We start from the raw sequence: 20363 nt of genomic DNA, 5'->3' as shown, positions 1-20363 counted from the left end.
TCGCCCGAAATATGCTCCGCTAAGCAAACCTCTGATCAATTCCCAGAGTTTAATGCTGAATATCCAGCAGGCAGTGGAAGGGTTGCTGCGCTTACTTCCGCAAGGGTAGGCCTTTTTATTTCCCTGCCAGGGAGCACTGCACGTAAACGACTGGAAATACGTAGAACTCTTAAGTTCTCTAAGTGGAACTTCATATAGCGCGGACCTCTGGTAAATGTGGACGGCAGGTACATTTTCCTGGAGGCACGCCGCCTTCTTGAGCTGTCTCGAAACCGTGGATATGTTATTCTACATGTCCCCGTTTGGCCTTCCTACGTCTCAAATTTCACCCACCGCGTGGATCTCTCAGACGGAGATCGAATCCGGTAATAGCGGATGAAACAGAGCCGCTCCTCTTCACACCGGGCAAACATTTCCAATTACCACGCCCGCAATTTACGTCCGAAGTAGAAAAATCGACAACCGGGAGAGCAGCACGCATCTCGAGTAGTTCACTAGGAAAGTTTCCTTTCTCGGTTGTCCACTAAACCTACATGCCAACCCAAATACCCTGTGGATAAAGCAACGGGTACTGGAAAGGCTCCATGAGTGGGCTTAACAGGTCTACTGACGATAGTCTTCGATCACCCCTACGAGTTAAGCGAGTCACTTTGTGGCGGAAATTCAAAGGGAGTACACGAAAAAATGGAGAATATGCTTATGCTACAACTGCTGGACGCGCCTAATCCTTAAAAGTGCCTCCTGCACTAGCAGAGAAGGCACAAACGGCTAAGATATCCTACATGCCTACATTTATATAATTGCAACCGTCTTTAAAAATGATAAATAGTGGAACAAGAGCTCGGTTACAAATGCGAATTTTTCCTCTTTCAGACATGGTGTTCGCCACTAATTTGTTGAAGTCCGTGATGGCACAAGGCCGATGGCATAGCCAAAGGCCATAGCTGTCCCTGGTCCTCATTGCAAAAGCAATATAAATGGCCTCAAAAAGACTTATAGGTCAATTAAAGACCATAATAATAAAAGTGGGAACTCCGGGAGGCGCTGGGTTTCTTTGGAGGTATTATACAGCATAATTCACTTTCAATGGCACCCTGAAAAATGTTTGACGTAATTTAGGTTGGACATTTTTTGCTTTTATTTTATACATGACTTATCCTTGCAGTTGATACTCCCTATTTGAAAAGGAGCCATAGCCACAGCCGAAAAAAGGCGGTCCACAGCCCAACAATGGCGGTCTACAGTTCAAAAATGGCAGTCCAACGCGTCTCCAGTCGTGGCCGTTCTGTGCCTCCCATGTTCGAGGACAACATACCACCTCACCAATACCCATGTTTCAGTTTCACGGGTTGGCATCGCCAAGCGGATTGCAGTCACCGGAGTTTCACCAGCCGATATTGCTGGAACCAAGGACACATTGAACGTGCTTGAATCAAAAACAAGATACTACGCCTTGTCTTTGACCGGTAGATTACAACACAGGATTAGCGACAATTCGAGGCGTTCTGGCTACCGTAGCGATCCATCAATGAGATCTGGAGCCCACATAATGGAAGCGACGGATTATGAAAGGTTCCCAGTTATTCAGGTACCTATCCGTCTTTATCTAAAGGCGAGTACTCGCGTAGGCGAGTGAGTAGTACGGTACTGTTCCACGTCGTACCGTTATCGTCGCAATGACGATAACGGTGTCAGCGGAAGGCACACAGCTGACGACGGAAGTCAACTCTGTGGCTCGGTTTTCCTGCATTGGCCATAGAGCTTACATTATGCCAATTCCTCAATTTAAGCACGAACGTCCAGCAGTGATGCTGAATAATTGGTCGAAACAGCAATTGTCTGTGAAAGGGAATATTTTTAAATACTTATGCAATCCACATACAGCGGTAAAATACTATGGCTGGTGATGGGTCAGGAGATGGACCCAGTCTATTGGGACGGAACTGTTTTCCATACTTTGGAAATTACGTTCAGAGCGACCATTCTGTTGCTCCCTTGTTAAGTGGAAAGTTAAAAAGGTTTATCCCCCCTCCACGGGTTGGTATGCCTGTCCCCCAGCCCAAGTTGTTCTGAAGCCTGATGCCAAGCACATCTTCAGCAAGAGCCGTCCCAATAGCCTTAGCCCAGCGGATAAGTGATGAGCTTAAGGGCGTGCAAGAGAAACATTTCCACCCCGCCCACAGGCAATTGTCGAGCGAGTTACGCATTACCTACCGAAGTGGTTGTTTTTGCAATGCATATGCACAGTTGTAGAGGGGCACAAGGTAAATACAATCATTTATAATGATGTTTGTGTTCCTAAGAGTGGTAATGTGACCTGCTCTGTCCTTCAAAAGACTGTCGAATGAACTTTTAGGACTTCCTAATGAGCCCGTCACTCAGGCCTCAAAAGTGATGATGTTATTAATAAATTGAATTCAATGAGTGTCCAAGGTGAATGTGATGAAGGTTACTCAAGGGTGAGCAGTGATGTTGATTGATTTGATGGGCCAATGTAGGCACAAAAAATGCCAACTTATATCTGAGGGTGGGGATCTATGCAAGCGGGGATCTATGTGGCGGATACAGATGAGGTGCAGGGGGCGCGCATCCCCCCTTTGCAGGGCCACCTGAATTGCCAAACCATAGGGCCATGTGCCAAACACACAACCAAAAGTGTAACTTTTTTATATCATAATATGGCATTGTCTTGAAAATGTGTATAATCACTATCATTAAAATTTCTGAAGCTCTGCATGTCACTTTATTTTTAATTACGATTAAAGTAAAGGTAACACCAGATATATTTTGCGCTCTCCTCCCCGAGTTTTCTCTGTATCTGCTACTGAATGCAACAAGGTGAGGACCTAACTCCGGAAGTATTTAAGAGTGAAGAGAAAGGCAAGCGTGCCGAGGTTGGTGGTCCCATTAAGTGAGCCAACTCTGACCACCTTCAAACGAAGGTCTAACAATAATCGGCGCTCATTATCAAGAGCCAAAATAGTAATTGAAAGGCTTCGCACTGATACCTATGAAGTCACGAGAAAGATGGAAAACGAGTCTAAAGAGATGCAGAGAGCAAACTCAATCATACAACTGAACCAGCTTACCGCTTTGAGTGAAATGATAAAGGCATGTAGACTGAGGAAGGCAAATGGAATAAGGTATTCTGAGGAGTGGATGATTCTGTGCATATCAGGTCTCCTATGGGACAGATTCATCCGGGATAGTGAAATCCTACCACATGTCAGGACCATAAGAAAATATCAAGGTCTCATTGATACCAGTTGTGGCTTCGATACCAAATGTTTTGAGTTGCTGAAATTTGAGCTGTCTAACATGGTCGAGGCTCATAGACATGGCATTCTCCTATGGGATCAGATGTCTCTCACTTCGCTATCGATATTTGACTTATGTTGGCCTTATTGATGGAGTTTACCACTTCCCTGTATTGAGGTCACAATTGTTCTTTTTATTCATTCATTCCCCTACATTTACAGTTTCAAAGGTATTTCCAAACCTGAATGAATTACTTACATGCGGAGGGTACTTACTTCTTTTCATTTCGAACCAAACCTTTAATAAGTTGGGCATAATGGATTTATTATTAGTGTAGCTCTCTTCCATTGCCTTATCTGACAAATTTGCTCTATGCATCTATTGTGACAAATATTTAGTTTCTGACTCTTGCATTATTTACGTAAACATCACCTTACTATTATGAGAATCCGTTCGTTTGTCGTATATAGTTTCCATTATTTACTCATTGCTTCAAGGCATACTTTAACAGTTACAAATTTGTCGCCTAAGGGCAAGACATACCAGCATATAATTCACTATATTAACGTACAGGAGTGTTAAAATCCCAGCGTAAGCTTTTACAGTTCACATGAAAGAGTAGTTATCAAATTTAAAATAATCACATTTGGCCTTATTTCTCTGGAATCCAACATATTCTCCAGGGTTTTCCTTGATTTGCATGCTATTCAATGCCATAATGCCGTCTGCCTGGGCGGAGTGCTGCCACTTAGTTCTGACTTTCACCGCAGCCTCAAAAACGAGTCATTTTTTCTCGGGAGTAAGATCGGCAAGGTTACGTGCCGTCCAGTCAGGAGCGTGGGTCAATTATGGCGACCCAGGCCGGTGACTGGGTACCGCCATGACTCCGAAGAGTCTGACCGTGAACTTCAAGCTGCACGCACATGATGCAACCACACCAACCGGCATTATTTTGTGCACTGAACTCTGTATATTAACTTGCTAAACGGAAAATAGTCTTTGTTATTGTTTTAATTGAGGTGGTTACTTCGGTGGCCATACAAAATCCTCTGCTCGAAGAGTCTCCACCCCGTGATAACCCTGGAGGAAGACTCGCAGCTACAGAGCCAAATTCGTCTCGGCCTTGCCGGACACTTAAACCTCCAGCTCATCTAGATGATTTGTACTGCCCTAAAAGCCTGTTTTGATCTGATTAATAACTATCATTCATTATGAGTAGGCTTTGCCTAATGTGTAAATATTTTGTGCTTTTGTATTGTAAAGATGGAGGGGAAGAGAGTTGCTATGCACGGTCTGCTGTGTGATGTTATCGTATGTCAGTTGTCCCGACTGTGGCGCCACGTGCGTGGCGTGGTGGGAACTGGTGAATTGAACGCTCTCTCAGATTGTAGTCATGGACAAGGATGGACGTGTCCTGTGTGCTGGTGTACCATTCGCTTGCCAAATTAAAGCGGTTTATTTAATCAGGGTTGTTATAACATATCAAGAATGGCAACTGTCACAATGGCTCCTTCCCCTCACATCAAACGACTTGCGTCGTACCCATTTTGCGACTATTATGGGTAATAGGGGACCTCGAGGCAGTGGCCATAAAGTGCGATTTGCTCTCGTGACAAGTTGCGTGATGACTGCACAGAAGATGGATCGATTCAAATCGAAGTAAATAAGGTGCATTCCGGAGCTTGATTCTGAAGAAATAATTGTGTTGGGGTGGACAACTGGGATTCGTATGAAGATGGACTAGATGAATACTTGATAGTCATGGACTTAGGCGATGAAGAATGGCACGAAAAGGAGAAAAAAGTGTCATCATTTCGTCCATTGGGAAGGAGATTTACAAAGTGGTTCGTAACTTGTGAGAGCCCAAAAAGCCTTCGCTAGCAGAGATTAAGAGCAAACTGAGGAACCATTTTAATCCTCAAAAGTCAGAAACTACAGAAAGGCACAATCTGTATCAAAGAATACAAGGGAAAGGTAAGAGCGTCCCCAAGTTTTCGGCTGGCCTACGCAGGTCGCATCACTGCACATACGGCGGATTCTTGGACAAGGTCTTAGGAGATCAGTTTGTCCTGGGTCTCAGGGATTCAACGACCATCCATTAAACTTGGAGGATGAAAGTTTTTCGCCCGAGCAGTGGAGATAGCCGCATCCCGGGAAAAGGCACTTTAGAACGCAAAGGCGTTCAGAAGGGAGAAATTTGGAAGGTGTTGAAGTCGAAGCAGAGGTCCATAAATGCATGCACAGGGGGGATCGTTGAACCTAATGAGCCTTCTTGGGCATCCAACCGATCCGACCGGCAAGCGGTGCGGGCACAGCTGGCCTTACCCAGGCCCATCTTCTATCCTGCCACCTATGCCCTACCCTACCACCTATGCCCTATCCTACCACCTATGCCCTATCCTACCACCTATGTCCTATTGATAGGACCCATCAGGTTTCCATTATGCAGAATGCTACCGCACATTACTAAAAATGTAACAGGATACTCATTGAACAAGAGCATCCTAGGAGGCAGAGTATCAAAGGTGAAATAAAGCAAGCTCCACAGAGCAATTTTTTAACATATTTTTCAATACACTGATTCATACCAAAAATTATTGTTTACAAATATGTGAGTTGTGTTCTAACATTTTAAAAAAAACATGAAGTTGGTCGCTTCAAAGGAGGATGACTGCCAACAAGGAAATTTTACTTGATTTCTTCTTAGTATCACTTCCACTACAACGGCAGCATTCTTTTCACCTTCACCACAGGAATTTGAGAAACCCATTCTCATCCAGCTCAACCTGAAAAAGCAACAACAAATGACAACAAATTGAGAATTCTGATCAAGATTATCAAATCACATGCATCAAAATACTCTTACTAGTATCCAGTTAAAATATATTGCCTTCAATAAAAAATAGGTATTACCCTACGAGTGAGACACCAACTGAGAATGGACCACTACAAAAGTAAAAAATGTCTACAAATGAACAGTAAACAAAATCACACATGAAGTAGTATGTAGTCCAGTGCACCACAGCTCCCAGTAACAATTAAGACCAAGTTGGCTCTTTGCTGGTAGAAAATTACTTTCCTACTTGTACATAAAAAATCAGATACAGTAATATTAGCAATGCTTAAATCTCTAAAATTTTAGGGATCAAAATGCATACCCACACATTTAATCTACCCATGATTTTCAAATACACATAAGCTCCCAAAACCCTTCCCAAAAATTTCTGATCTTTTAAAACTTGTAATAAAAGTTACGCTGAGTGCGTGAATCACTTTTTGCCAAAAATCAAAAAAATTATAAAAATTTTTTAACTGTCAGCACAGTGTAGAATTATAGCCCCAACTTTTCCCTGAAAGGTCTGGAATGCCATTGCAGCATGTTACGGTTAAACTTAAGCACTGAATGATGGATTAGTTACCGTAAAAACTGGTTATAACACGCCCCACTAAGCCACCACTTAGGATATACTGGGAGTCTTACCTTGACCCCCAAATTCAAAACATTATGATTTTGGTGGTTTCTGCAGGGCTATCCCACTCATCATATGGCCATGCCATAAGCTGAAATCAACCATAACTACAGCTTCGGGAGATACGTATGGCTTCGAGCAATTCTCATCTGAGCAAAAGGCCACTAGTTGGGTGGTAGCTAAGGCCTAAATGCCTACATTAAGACCTGCCATATGAAATAACATTGCATGCCTAAGGAATTATAAAAGGAATTTACCAAGTCTCATTGATTATATAGCAAATTTTAAAAGAAAATATGAATATTGCACAGGAGCACATGCCCATTCAATGGGCATTGGCTAGATGTATAGAAGAGAGAGGTCACTATCATTTGGAAAGGAGAAGAATAAGGGATGTGTAATCCATTTCCTTATGATGATGATATTGTCATTTAATATTTCCTTGCATCAAAAGAAGTCGTCACTTCCCCGGGCAGAGATTATAGAGGTAATTAGTGTTCGTTTATAGTTTAAAGAGTTGAAAATACTTTTTAAATGGATGCTCTTGTGAAATGAACGGAAGAACAGACTATTTGGTTTCTCCACTACATCTTCTGACAGATTTCTCACTTATTTGTTTCAACAAGCCGTAGTTAACTTGAAATATCCACATTGAAATGTTTAATATCTTAAGGCTCTCTTTGCACTCCGGTTCACGAGGGAGGATATCAAAGATTTTTTTGGCAGTAAGGCATTCTTCAGTAAGTCAATGCCTTAAGAACATATGGGAAAAATGCCGTCTACAAATCAAGGAAAGAATAATAATTATAAATGGAAGTTAAAATTATATACAGCTACGCACCTAAACTTAAGCATCTAATAATAAAACTGGCAAATGACCCTTAAATTTCATTTCATAAGCTTCAATTTCGTCTTTAGATTTTGTGCATTGGCTGAATTTCTAGGTTTTTGGAGGCGAAAGATTTTACCCATGAGACAATAGTGACACCCTTGAGAGGAAAGGAAGAGTGTGAGAACTAATTCAATACAAGAACAATTCACAGATATCATCATTACATTACAATACAAAATGGTTATTGTTTCTTCTCGGCTTTGATTTTTCACTTTTCACTCTTTTCAATATTTCCAGTTTCCAATGCTGCTAGACCACTGGTTAAGGAAAATACAAATTTATCCTTTATCAGACCCTAGTTTGGTTACTGACAAGAGACTTAATTTTTTTTCCAAGTTGAAAAAAACTATGTACCTTTTCAAAAAAATGACCAGTGTTATAAAAAAGTAAACCTAAGTTATAGTGCTAATTACAACTTTCATAGTCACTAGACGAAAGGGTGTTAAGACTTAAGCTGGGCCATTAGGCCCGCGCTTATTTTTTGATAATATCTGATTTAAGAACTTGTGGTCTCAATATGTGCGAATTGGTGAGAAAAAAATTATAAAAAATTTCCAGGCTCGTGCGATGCCGGATAGCCATGCCTGAGGCACCTAAAGGTGCCCATAGAATCTGTATGCAATTATTTTTAATGTTGAGTTTTTTAACCCGGATAAAACATGACATTTTTAAGTCATGTTGGTAAAAATTTCAACCGTTTTGAAATTTATTGATTCCTTCATGCCGAAATGCTACCTCAAAGGTGCCCGCCAGGTCATGTCAGGTGACCATCACCGATTTTCTGAAATTTATATATGTGAAAGCAGTATCCTTATGATGAATAATGATGCCTTTATCTCAGCTCAGAACCGAACCGTCATAAAGTTACCGTCCTTTGAACATTGCAGTGTCAGGCCTCAGAGTAAAAAATTAAAAATCACATAAATGCTGATTACTAAGGAACCATGGCCTATAATGCAGTGGTTATTGTTTCATTTTGAAGAGAATTCATTTATGCACATTATGGCATAACTTGCAAGTCATTTGAAGCAATAATAAACAAATAGGACTTGTTTAAACAATAAAAATTAGTCATTATTTAACAATTTATTACTAAAAAAGGACACCTTTTATTTTCTTTAAAATTTCTGAGAGGGTAGTTTAAATGTTCTGCTTTCAATTAAAAAAATAAAAAAGGTAGTATTATTATACCTTTTTTTTTAAGGCATGTCAAAGTTAGGCATGTTTTAGACTTTTACACCAAGATTGCATACCTTCAAGGGGATAAAAATGAAGTTTCATTCTACTTAGCATTCATAACAGTGAAAAGTTCATATCTGAATGATTGGCTACATCTATTGAGTGAAAGCAAGTTCAATCTTGTTTACTTCCATGGCATCCAACGCATGCAAGCACCCACTGCTACTGGCTGGAAACTGTGAATGAGTCGCAATTGCACCGAGTATTTTTCAATGGCACTTTACATAAGTCTTCTACTTTAGGCCATGTGGAACAATTCGATGGACCTTGTGGATGTATAAACGAGACTAATGTCATTCTCTTCTAAACACACTGCAGTGATTTTAGAAATTCACCAGGTTTTTTGGAAGCACACGATGAAGTCGTTCATAGTGAGATTTTGAGTACTGTATGTCTTTATATCTGATTTTGTTAGTGTCACAGCCTATTTGATTGTGTGGATTACAGAGAGAGCTATGGTTTTATTAATTACAGATTACTTAATTACTAAATTATTACTTTTTGTGGGATTATTTACTACCATATGATGACTTATTTGATAAGAAATGAAATTCAATCGAAATAAATATTATTTTACCTGCAATTTAGCCCCCAAAATGGAGTTTTAGAAATGTAGGAAAAAATGAGTTGTGTTGTGCGGGTGGTCTATCCTCTAATTTTGTTGTTAATTCATAGACATTTTTTTAACCATAGATTTTGTGAAAAAAACTTCAAATTTCATTTTTATAAACTATAAACATGTATCCATTCTTTGATATTATCCATTATCCCATATTTTCATAAAATTCGTCTTCATAGCCGTTTGATTCTGAAATCAGCCTGATTTTTCGCAAAATTTTAAACTTTAGAGCTCGGGCGGCAGTGGTTAATATTATCCGATTCGAAAAAAATTTTGTGTGCGAGATTCTTATATCATTTCGCAACTTTCCCGCACAGGGCAAATTTGATCAGGAAAAAAAACCTTTTTTCGGCCCACCCTAATGTTCAAAGGACGGTAACTTTATGACGGTTCGGTTCTGAGCTGAGATAAAGGCATCATTATTCATCATAAGGATACTGCTTTCACATATATAAATTTCAGAGAAATCGGTGATGGTCACCTGACACCCCTCTGCCTGATTTGAGATGAAATCCCCCATAATTTTTTTCTCACCAATTCGCACATTTTGAGACCACGAATTCTTAAATCGGATCACGAATTCTTACTTCGGATCATTTTTTTAAATAAGCGCTGGCCTACTGGTCCATACCGTATAGCTTCTCGAGATAGTAATCAATGTCAGTGATAATTTCGTGTCAGGCCATACAAAACTTACTGCTGGCCATGCACGTGGCCCCTTTTATCAGAATAGCCCTGCTGGTGGTCATACACTTAAAAATATCATAACTTTGAGCAATCAACAAAGTTGGCCAACTAATCTTTCATCATTGTGACCCAGAAAATCATTCATCCTCTACTTTTATTGTAAGTGAAAGGCCAACCTTGAGAAAATTAAATAAAAAACACAGCATATCAGCAGTGCTAATTAAGCAAACATCCCACAATGTCATCATTAAGATTGCAGACTTTTAACATGTAATTTGAACCATAAGTAAGGTCACGGCAAAGGCATTATAACCAACTGTTTTATAAAAAAATCCTGCAGCCCAAGAAATTAGATATGAGCTCTTTTAGCTCAAGCTGAAACTCAGAACAAAGAGTTGTACACCCAGGGTTTAAACCTTAATTGTTCTTGGATTTCAGGGCAGAAACTGTCTCCAAAGGAAAACATGCAAGCACAGTGAGTCCTCGTTTAACGTCACTTACCGTTCCTGAAAAATGTGACGATAAACGAAATGACGTTAATCGAAACATAATATCTCATAAGAAACAATGTAAAAAGTGAATATCGGCTCCTAAACCTCACAATTCCTACGCGAAAAAAATTTAGCGTATCATATCTGGGGCATTTTTTACGATGGGAATGCCAAGCTATGGCATAAATATGAGTTCCTGTCTTCATCGACGACAATAGCAGCACTGACGTAAATCCTTCTCCATTTTTGTAAATTCCCGCATTTGCTTTTCGGCTTCGCTATGGTGGTCGCCCGGGCGAGCGTCGCCTGGGCATCATCATCGCTGAAACATCATCGCAATTACAGGAACCAAAATTATTGTGAACACGGCGATAAAAGTGACGACAAAAACTCCGAGTTCTACACAGAAAAATTCCTTGAAATCACTTTTTAGGTTCCTGAAAACCATTCTGTCAAGTAAAACCTTGCGCACCTACCTAAGAATTCATTTTTCAGAAATTTTGCTAAAACCGTAATCGAAATTAACAATAAACACACCGTTTTACACTTCGTTTAGACTGACTGTATTACCGCCAACAAAACGAACAACCTGCAACGCCCGCCACTTCGCATTTTTTTCTCGCGCGAAATTTAAAAGCCCTGACGTTATCGCGAAGCGAAGGTGCGATGAACGAATGACGGTCACAAAATTTTCGTGACGTTATCAGACAATGACATTAAACGGGGTGACGTAGAACGAGGACTCACTGTACCATCAAAGAAAGTAGGAAAAAATCAATAGTGAAAAGAGATTATTTCAAAGCAAGTTTATACAGACAGTTTAGGGGTCCATGAAGTAACTACTCTTTGTTTAAAAAAAGAGGAAGTAGAACAAGGGCTTGTTGATGCAGTTTATTCAAATGCAAAGTGTAGGTGTGCCATTAATTGGGCAACTTTTACAGGTACAATTTAGCAAAGGAGTAGCATTTATCCTATGCAGAGATAGTAATAGGTATGAATTTCACACACTTCATTACCCCAGGTAATATTTGGAGGATTGAATTCACCACAGCAGATATGTAATATTATTGAGATCAAAGGTTTCATCGTGTTTAAAAAGAAGATAGGCAAATTCATCAAAAATTGGATTATCAGAGAGCAGAAGCAGGTATGCAACAGCCATCAAGTAATGACGTTGAGGTAAAGTGAAGCAGATAAAGAGAGATTAGAAGTTAGAGCAAAGGTGGGTTTAATTGCAATTAAGGAATTGCTCATCCTAGCACTCTACCACCTAAATTAATTTGTGCAGTGCCAAACAGATTTCTCTAGAATTAAACTGAATCAACAAATGCACAATTAGTGCTGATGATTTTCCGGCTTCTGCTGGCTATCTACTCTCTGTTCATTTAATCTGTGCAGGTGAGCTGGTGTGGCTAAAGTAAGTAGGGGTGAGGAGAGAGAAAGTTACTCTACAGGTGACTTTCCATTTGCCAACCAGCAGACAGTAGGCGTGCCCTAGCACTTTGGAAACTCAGTCGTTCTCGGACATTCTTATGTTAACATCGTGAATCTGCTTGTGGATCAGTATTGCCAAACCTCACGCATTTTCCCTGTATGTCTTTAGTATGATTTTCACGAATGATGCCGAATTCAGTGTGGAAGCTGATATTGTCCTGGTTTTCTGTGAAGGGATTGTCTGCAATACCTTCCAAATGAGTAGCAATATTGTCTCGACACTGGGCCCAAAATCCATGCAGCCACCCATGACTCACACATTTTCAGTGACAAACTAGAGCAGCAAAGTACATTTGATAACGTCAAGTTCACTGCTGTTCTCTCTTGGTACTACCCCTTCCTCATCAGCAAAGCCCTCAGTGTGAAAACATAATAGCAAGGTGAAAGATATGCCATGAAATCACTTAGGCCAATACCATAGATGAATCTCACTCAAATGACACTGAAGCCACAAATTCATGGTCACATGCTTGTTTCAAAGAACTAGCTTTTCCCCTCATACACTCAGCACTGTTTCTTATAGTAATGCTTCAACTAAAGGGAACTTCATCCACACAAAGATTCTTTTTCAAAATCAATTCCAAGCATATTTTCCATATCAAATCATTTACCGGACAAACTTTGAATAACTTATAAATGATTGCATGCATCCAGGCAGTAGCATAGTCAGGAAGGTGAAAAAGGAGGGCGTTTACCGGAGATTTTGGGGAAAATCCCATGGCAACACAAAAATAGGGGGCACACAGAAAATTTTGGAATTCTGTTGCAGAAAATGTGATTTTTAGGACTTCAGCAAAGTAAAAAATGTGCGAGTAATAGGGTGGTTTCCTATTTTTTGTTATTGCCATTTCCGAAAAATTATTACTCCTGGAGTGCATATTCCACACTTTTAGAGTATAAATGGTGATATCTATTTTTTGTGATTAAATGAAAAGTGAAAATTTTCAAGCACAAGAAAACACGATGGCTAAGTATGAGGATAAGGATTACTAATACCCTACCAAATATAAGCAGATATGATGGATTCAAGTTTATTAAGCTAACAAATACATCGGTGAAACATAATGTTCCAACTTTCTGTTACAACAGGAATGGACTTAAAGGTAGATATTAAAAACTAATAGCTTCTAATGGAACTGGCCTAGCTTACTCAGAATTTGAAGCAACAAATTTTTAAAAATTCTGTCAATAAAACAGGTCACGAGTATTTAAAAAGACTGTATACCTATGAATACAGACTATCAGCAGCTGATGCTTTGAATAGCATTTTAGAAATGAGCCCCCATTATGACCAAACCGCTCTAACAACATGAGACCAAACACATACGGTAATCGATTCACTGTACAATCTACACTATAAAAATATATGATAATGCTTTTCATATATTTCAGCAGCAAATTTAAAATCATTTCTATCACAATGGACACCGGAACCGAAAGGATTAGCTTTCAATAGATTCCTACTTCACTAGCCACTAATCAGGGTCTGAACAGGTTTATTTTTTACAAAATACGATTTTTTTGTTAACTCGCTTGCAGATAAGTTTCTACAACATAAATTGATACAAGATGACACATTTGAAAATTAATATTAAAGGCGTGAAACTTACCTCTTTTCAATGAAAATAGAGCAACAGGAAAATCACCACCTAAACTTCTCAGGTGATGAATTTCATCAAGTGTTTTCCATAGACTTCTATCTTCCCCCATTCTTTCCCAAAATATTCATCTCTCATCTTGAACGTCTCCGCATCAAGGAAGGAAACCAGTAGTAGTAGCATACCTCAACCCTGCAAAAATTCATAAGTTTATTAAGAACTTCAGATGCATCTTTTCGGAACATCGCATAAAAATATGGCTTCCAGAAAACTTCTACTTATAAAAAAAGCATATGAGCACCTCTGACCATGGATTAACTAATTTCCCCTATCGATGAAGCACAAGACTAATACGAGTTAAAACTCCAGAAGTCCACCTTGAACTTACTTTACGAGGCACATTTCTTAATGATGACTGTTTCAGCACATTGCAACCACCAAAATCTCCAATAAACCTAATAACAACGCTGAAAATTTCAACAAATTTTACTGAGTTCCAACAGTGCCCAGATGCTTTCAACAAGACAGTGGTTCGCTATTATCTAGGTCTTGCATTGACTTACAAAATTTCACTCTAATATTTATATACTTCAGTTTTCATTTCCTTTAATGGCCAGCATTTGATAAGACATTTTTTATCGTCGTTAGGTGCATCTCTCTTGTTTCACGTCATATTTTTTGCAGAACAAAAAATAAAACTGCAATAAAGATTTCATCATCTTAGGGTAATGGCCCGACTTCCAGATACACAAAAGCAGTGTCTTCGAGTATTAGACTTTTTTCCCAAAAGGCATGCAAAAAACCATGAATCTTCATTTTACCGGCGGTGAGAGTTAAGATTATCGAAAGAATAAAATGTCATGATTAAACCACTGCCGCTAGTTAATATTAAATGATTAAAATTGAAGAATCGTGTTTATGGTGTGAAATTTTCAAAATCTCATGAGGCACGTTTACAAAATTTAGGGATAAGAGTGCCTCGTGTGCACAAGTTTTTTTTACGGACCGTAGGTTTAGTGCTTTGTTAAAGTTAACTTATCAATTGGGTTAATGCATAACACAAGGCTTAACAAACACACATCCCATGAATGTGGCAGATACGATGAAGACACGGAAATACCTACCACATTCACTTTCCACCAACGTTTCACATGGCATAATGTAAACGCTTGAGCACTTAAAATTTTTAAAAAATCGCCTTTACCAGCCTATATAAGGAACAGTAGCCTATAGTAGGAACAGCTCGATTACACGAGGAAATGTAAATAATGTATATATTCTACCACTCACCGGTATCGCAACTCGCAATCGCAGACTGCCATACGGCCATAACGCCATCAACGCCATGCTGCCATGATCGGCCATGTAAAACAATACGATCAATACGATCATGAATTACTGTGATTGGTTTAGAGTGGTCGAGTGGTCGAGAGGGTTGAGTGCGCCTGCGCAGCAATCTTCTTCATCCAATGAGAAAATGCAGGATTTTCGAGGTATTTTTTTCAAAATAGTTAGGGGGACGACCATCGATCGATTTATTTAATTTTCTTGATTACGACGTAGTTTATCTTGCTATAAGACGTCCTTCCGTTCATATTTGCAGTAATAATGAATTAATTCAGATTTTCAGGAATATTGGGACTCTGGAAGAAAAATCAGGTGATAGTGATTCATATATATGGCATCCCAGATAGCAAGGCAAGCTGCAATCAAGCTTGATTCCCATTTCACCTAAATCGTCAGTCAAGCGTGAATCAAGAATAACAGTTCAAGCCGAAGAGCTGATTTGAATCAAGTATCACAATTCAGTCTGGGCAGCTGATTTTAAGCTTGAATCATATGGAAAAGCCTTCACCATGCAAGCTTGTCACAAGCATGACACTAAGCTGGATTTAAGCCTACCAATTCCTGCTGGAATCAAGACTAACAATTCAAGGTCAGGGATGCCGACTTACACAAAATATTGGAGGGCCAAAACAGGGGATCTTACCCGGGAAATTTTATAAGTAGTGAGTTTTTTAAGCATTTTAAAAGAATCATATGATTAAAATTAGAACCCTGATAACTCAAATCTCGATATCTGGACACTCCGGGGAAAATCGACAAGCCTGATGCATTGTTCCCTCACACCTATAATGAATTTTTTAGGGGGCTCAGGCCCCCTCAGACGCCATGGAGTCAGTGCCACTGTTCAAGGTTGAATCAAGCCCACCAATTCCAGCTTTTATGTTATTCACATCAATGTTTTACTGTCTGAAAATAGGGTTCATTACTGGAAATGAAATTATGCATGTACTGGATGATCAGTCAATTGCTAGTAAAAGTTGTATGAATGGATGAGCATTTTTGTGGTTGGAAAATTAAGTTTGAATCACCTGATCAAATTTCCATTTCGTTTGAATACCAATTAACAAGTTTGAAAAGGATAAAATGAGTGAACTAAATTTCGTTTAAGCAGTACAATTTATTCATAAACGTATCATCACATCTACTTATCATTATACCCCTTACTGGATTTTCAAGCTTGACTCGAATTTGAAATGTGGCTTTCATGATGCTTGACTATTCCAACTTGAATCAAGCAAGCTAATGTCAAGCTTTACATGGACACACTTGAATCAAGCTAGCCCAGTAGTGTAACTAGGAATATGCTTTGGGGGAGTACAGGCGGGTGACCCCCCCCTACCGGGAAACATTTTTCCATGGCCCTTGTATTCTGGTTGCTAATCTCCGGCTCTGGAGTGTTGCCTGAGATTCCGCTTTTACCCCTCAAACCCCTCACACACAACTCTGGGTGCAGTCGCGCTGTCACTAAGGGCGTTGGTTTCGCTGATGGTAGGACCTGCCCGCCTTGTGACGGTGCAGGATTCCTCGTCCCCTCCCTTCCTTCCCCATCCTTCCCCTGGAGGCGTCGTCGGGCTCTCATTGCGGCGGCGCCTCCTTTCCTTGTTCCTTCCCGTCCTTCCCCTTCTGGTGGCAGAGGAAAAAAGCTGATCGCTTATAGTCCCTGCTCCAGGAGTGTATCCCGCGAGCCCGTCCTAAGGGTTTCGTTCCCACTGTCACTAAGGGCTTTCCCACTGTCCCTATCTGGGATTTTTCTTCCTCATAGGGAAAATCTCCCCGGGATGGTGGTAGAGAAATTGCGTATGCTTGGTTTCGCTAGGTAGGGCACCCTTCGCTTCTATAGCGCTGGGGTGTTTTTCCCTCGTCCTCTCCCTTCCATTCCTATCCTTTTCCCGGAGGCGTCGGCGGGCTCCAATCGCGACGGCACCTCTATCATTTTTCCTTCCCATTCAGCCCCTCCCCGGGTGTCCGGGCGTATAAGCCTCGGGCTTGGTTCCTGGCCCCGGTGCGTTGTACCCTTAAGAGGGTTCCCCTTGAACCCTCAGGATTCTTGTCACTAAGGGCAATCTACCAATTCGATCGATAGATTTTTCTTCCTCATAGGAAAATCCACTAGGATTGGTATAATATTAATTGCGTTCGCTTGGTTTCGCTGTTAGTAGGGCCCGCCCGCCTTTGTGACGGTGCGGGATTCCTCGTCCCCTCCCTTCCTTTCCTATCCTTCCCCTGGAGGTGTCGTCGGGCTCTCATCGTGGCGATGCCTCCCTTCCTTTTTTCCTTCCTCTGTCCTCCCCCTCTCAAGAGGCACAGGCGTATAAGTCTCGGACTTGGTTCCCGGTCCTCGAGAGCGTATCCTTTGCGGGGCCCGCCCTGGGACCGCCGAACCCACTGTCACTAGGGGCTATCAAACGATTTGATCGTTGGATCCTTCTTCCTCATAGAATGGTCCTCCAAGATCATTAGAATATTAATTGCGTGGGCTTGGTTTCGCTAATAGTAGGACCCACCCGCCTTAGTGACGGTGCGGGATTCCTCGTCCCTTCCCTTCCTTCCCTATCCCGTCCCAGGAGGCGTCGTCGAGCTCCTATCCTTCCCCTTCTGGGTGCAGAGGAAAAAAGCTTGGGCTTATAGTCCCTGCCCCAGGAGTGTAACTGGCGAGCCCGCCCTGGAGTCTCGATTCCACTGTAATCTCTACTATCTAACGATTTGATCGTTGCATTATTCTTCCTCATACGATAATCCTCCAAAATCGTTAGAATAGCAATGGCTGTTGCCTGGTTTCGCTGATGGTAGGACCCGCCCGCCTTTGTGACGGTGCGAGATTCCTCGTCCCATCCCTTCCTTCCCTATCCCGTCCCAGGAGGCTTCGTCGGGCTCCTATTGCAGCGGCGCCTCCTTCCTTGTTCCTTCCCGTCCTTCCCCTTCTGGGTGAAGAGGAAAAAAAGCTTGCGCTTATAGTCCCTGCCCCAGGAGTGTAACCGGCGAACCCACCCTGGAGTCTCGTTTCCACTGTCACTAGGGGATTATCGCGGCGGCGCCTCTTTCCTTTTCCCTTCCTTTCCTCCCCCTCCCCAGGTGTCTGGGCGTATAAGCCACTGGCTTGGTTCCCGGCCCCGGTGTGTTGTACCCTCGAAGGGCTCCCCTGAGCCCTCATTGGTTGTCACTAGGGGAAATATGGAACTAACTGCGCTGTCGAAAGCATATACCGTCGCCGACAGGTGCAGTTAGTTCCATATTTCCCCTAGTGACAGCGCGACTGTGCCCACAGTTGCGTTTGAGGGGAGGCATGTAAGGGGTTTGAGGGGTACAAGCGTCCGTTGAGGCAACACTCCAGAGCCGGAATATGTCGGGAGATTAGCAACCAGTATATAAGGACCATGCATTTTTCCTTTAGTAATCGAGTTGTAATGTGGCACACTAAAGTCAGGCATGTCATCTTACATAATTTTGGCGCTAAAAGTTTGGGTTTCAATAGTGATTTCGCAAGTAAGCATCATAACAGGAAAAAATTAGCAATCCATAAAACTTTCTGAGGCTTTGGGTGGGAGGGGGCATTTATCTCCCTCAATCCCCCCCCCCCCTAGTGTCACCGTTTACATTGTTATTCTCCAAATTAATATCCAAAGCCTCTTTGAAGGAAGTATCCCAATAGTGTGGTTTCCTTCATCAAAGAAAACGAAAGGCATTGATTGCGATTCGTTACCCACCATTAGTGTATTCATAGTATACAAATTGTTTGGTTTTAGAAATACCGGTTTAGACGAATGGCAATGGTCAATTTTTATCCTCATTTGAAAAAGGCAAGATTGGCGCCCATGCGATGCCACTCCACGTGACGTCACAGGGACCTAGTTTCTATACGAGTATATTGGAGTTTTACATCGTCTGAGATTACAAATGCATGCATGAGGCACAGGGCTCAGGGAAACATGTCTTAATAATCACCTATTAAAACTGGCTAAGGTCGGAAAGTTTTCTTCGTCTGAAAAGGTATTAATAATCCTTATTTAAGCCAAGCGCTACCAGCTGGCAGGGTACTCTGCTACCTGCTAGCATCCTGCGTCGTATAAGTGCTCAAAGCCTTGCCCCAAGGTCACCTCACTTGTGGCAGTGGGAACCAGAACAACGTCACACAGTTTACCCGGCATTCTAAATTAGCCGTCGCGTTTTCGCGTGCTTGAAAATTTTCACTTTTCATTTAATCGCGAAAAATAGATATTGTCATTTAAAAATCTAAATGCGTGAATTACGTACTCCAGGAGTAATAATCTTTTGATTTAGGCTATAAAAAATAATAGGAACCACTCTCTTCCTTGATATTATATGCCATCTATTTAAATGTTTCCAGAGATATGTACTTTGCTGAGCACGTAAGAATAAGAATTCATTTTTTTGCTGCACACAATGATGGACTTCAACCAATGGCGTAACTATGGGGGAGGATGAGGGGATAGATCCCACCACCCCCACAGCTTCAGAAAATTTTATATTATTCTAATGTATTCCCTGCTGTGATTATTTTCTGTAGAATTACGAGCAAAACCCAAATTTTAAGTGCCAGAATGGTGTAAAATGTTTTTCCAGGCATGTCAGTTATAAAAAAATTTTCCGTTCCCGGAGGGGGGATGAGTCTGGGGGGCGACCCCCCACCTCCATACCCCTCCCATCCCATAGCATATTCCTAGTTATGCCACTGACTTGAATAATTATTTGGCCATAATCCACATCTCTCTTCCAGGCCAGCAATTAGTGTTCTAACACCCCCATGATACACCTATTGAGGGGTACCTTCAGGAAAAGAGGCGGGGGTGAGGAGTCCCTTTAGGTTAGCTGAGAAGGAGTGAGAATTAGCAGGGGTACCGGGAGGGGATTGGCAGCAAAAGAAAATGGTCAATACAATATGGAGAGAGGGTGGGCGGGCGGGAAAAACCCTGTGGATGTTGTGGTCGGTTAAGGCATGGGTGAAGAAAGAATTTGACCATTTATTTTCGGGAAGGAGATCTTGAGGGATGTTATGTCTTGTACCGGATGATGGCTCAGTGAGCCGAAACGCATTGTAGGCAGTAAAAAATTTTGTGGAAAAGTGCAACGATCTTTTATTTATTTAAATATGTCTAACTACCACCAATTGAAGCCTGAATCTGTTGAACTTATTAAATGATTTCTTTTCTATTTGCCGCAAGTCAGGATCAAGCTTCCACAATATGCCTGGATGAAAGCCTTTGAATCAAAATACCCATCCTTTGGGCTCAATAAATGAAGAAATAAACA

The 20363-nt window shown here is 41.2% G+C and overlaps 1 long non-coding RNA gene across 2 annotated transcripts; it reads right to left on the bottom strand.

The window, feature by feature from the left end:
- Positions 1–3530: 3530 nt before the first annotated feature.
- Positions 3531–15012, bottom strand: LOC124169699. Of its 2 annotated transcripts, none has more exons than XR_006867207.1 (3): positions 14873–15012; positions 13761–13940; positions 3531–6044 (listed from the first exon to the last, which is right to left on the bottom strand). It is a non-coding gene; the product is annotated as an uncharacterized LOC124169699 (long non-coding RNA). The 2 variants fall into 2 exon arrangements; XR_006867206.1 differs by lacking the exon at positions 14873–15012 and adding an exon at positions 14312–14746.
- Between the last annotated feature and the right edge of the window lie 5351 nt (positions 15013–20363).

Source organism: Ischnura elegans, chromosome 12 (genome assembly GCF_921293095.1).
Source record: "Ischnura elegans chromosome 12, ioIscEleg1.1, whole genome shotgun sequence".
Classification (NCBI taxonomy): domain Eukaryota; kingdom Metazoa; phylum Arthropoda; class Insecta; order Odonata; family Coenagrionidae; genus Ischnura; species Ischnura elegans.
Note: the sequence above shows the minus strand (reverse complement) of the source record. Positions and strands in the feature narration are given on the sequence as shown.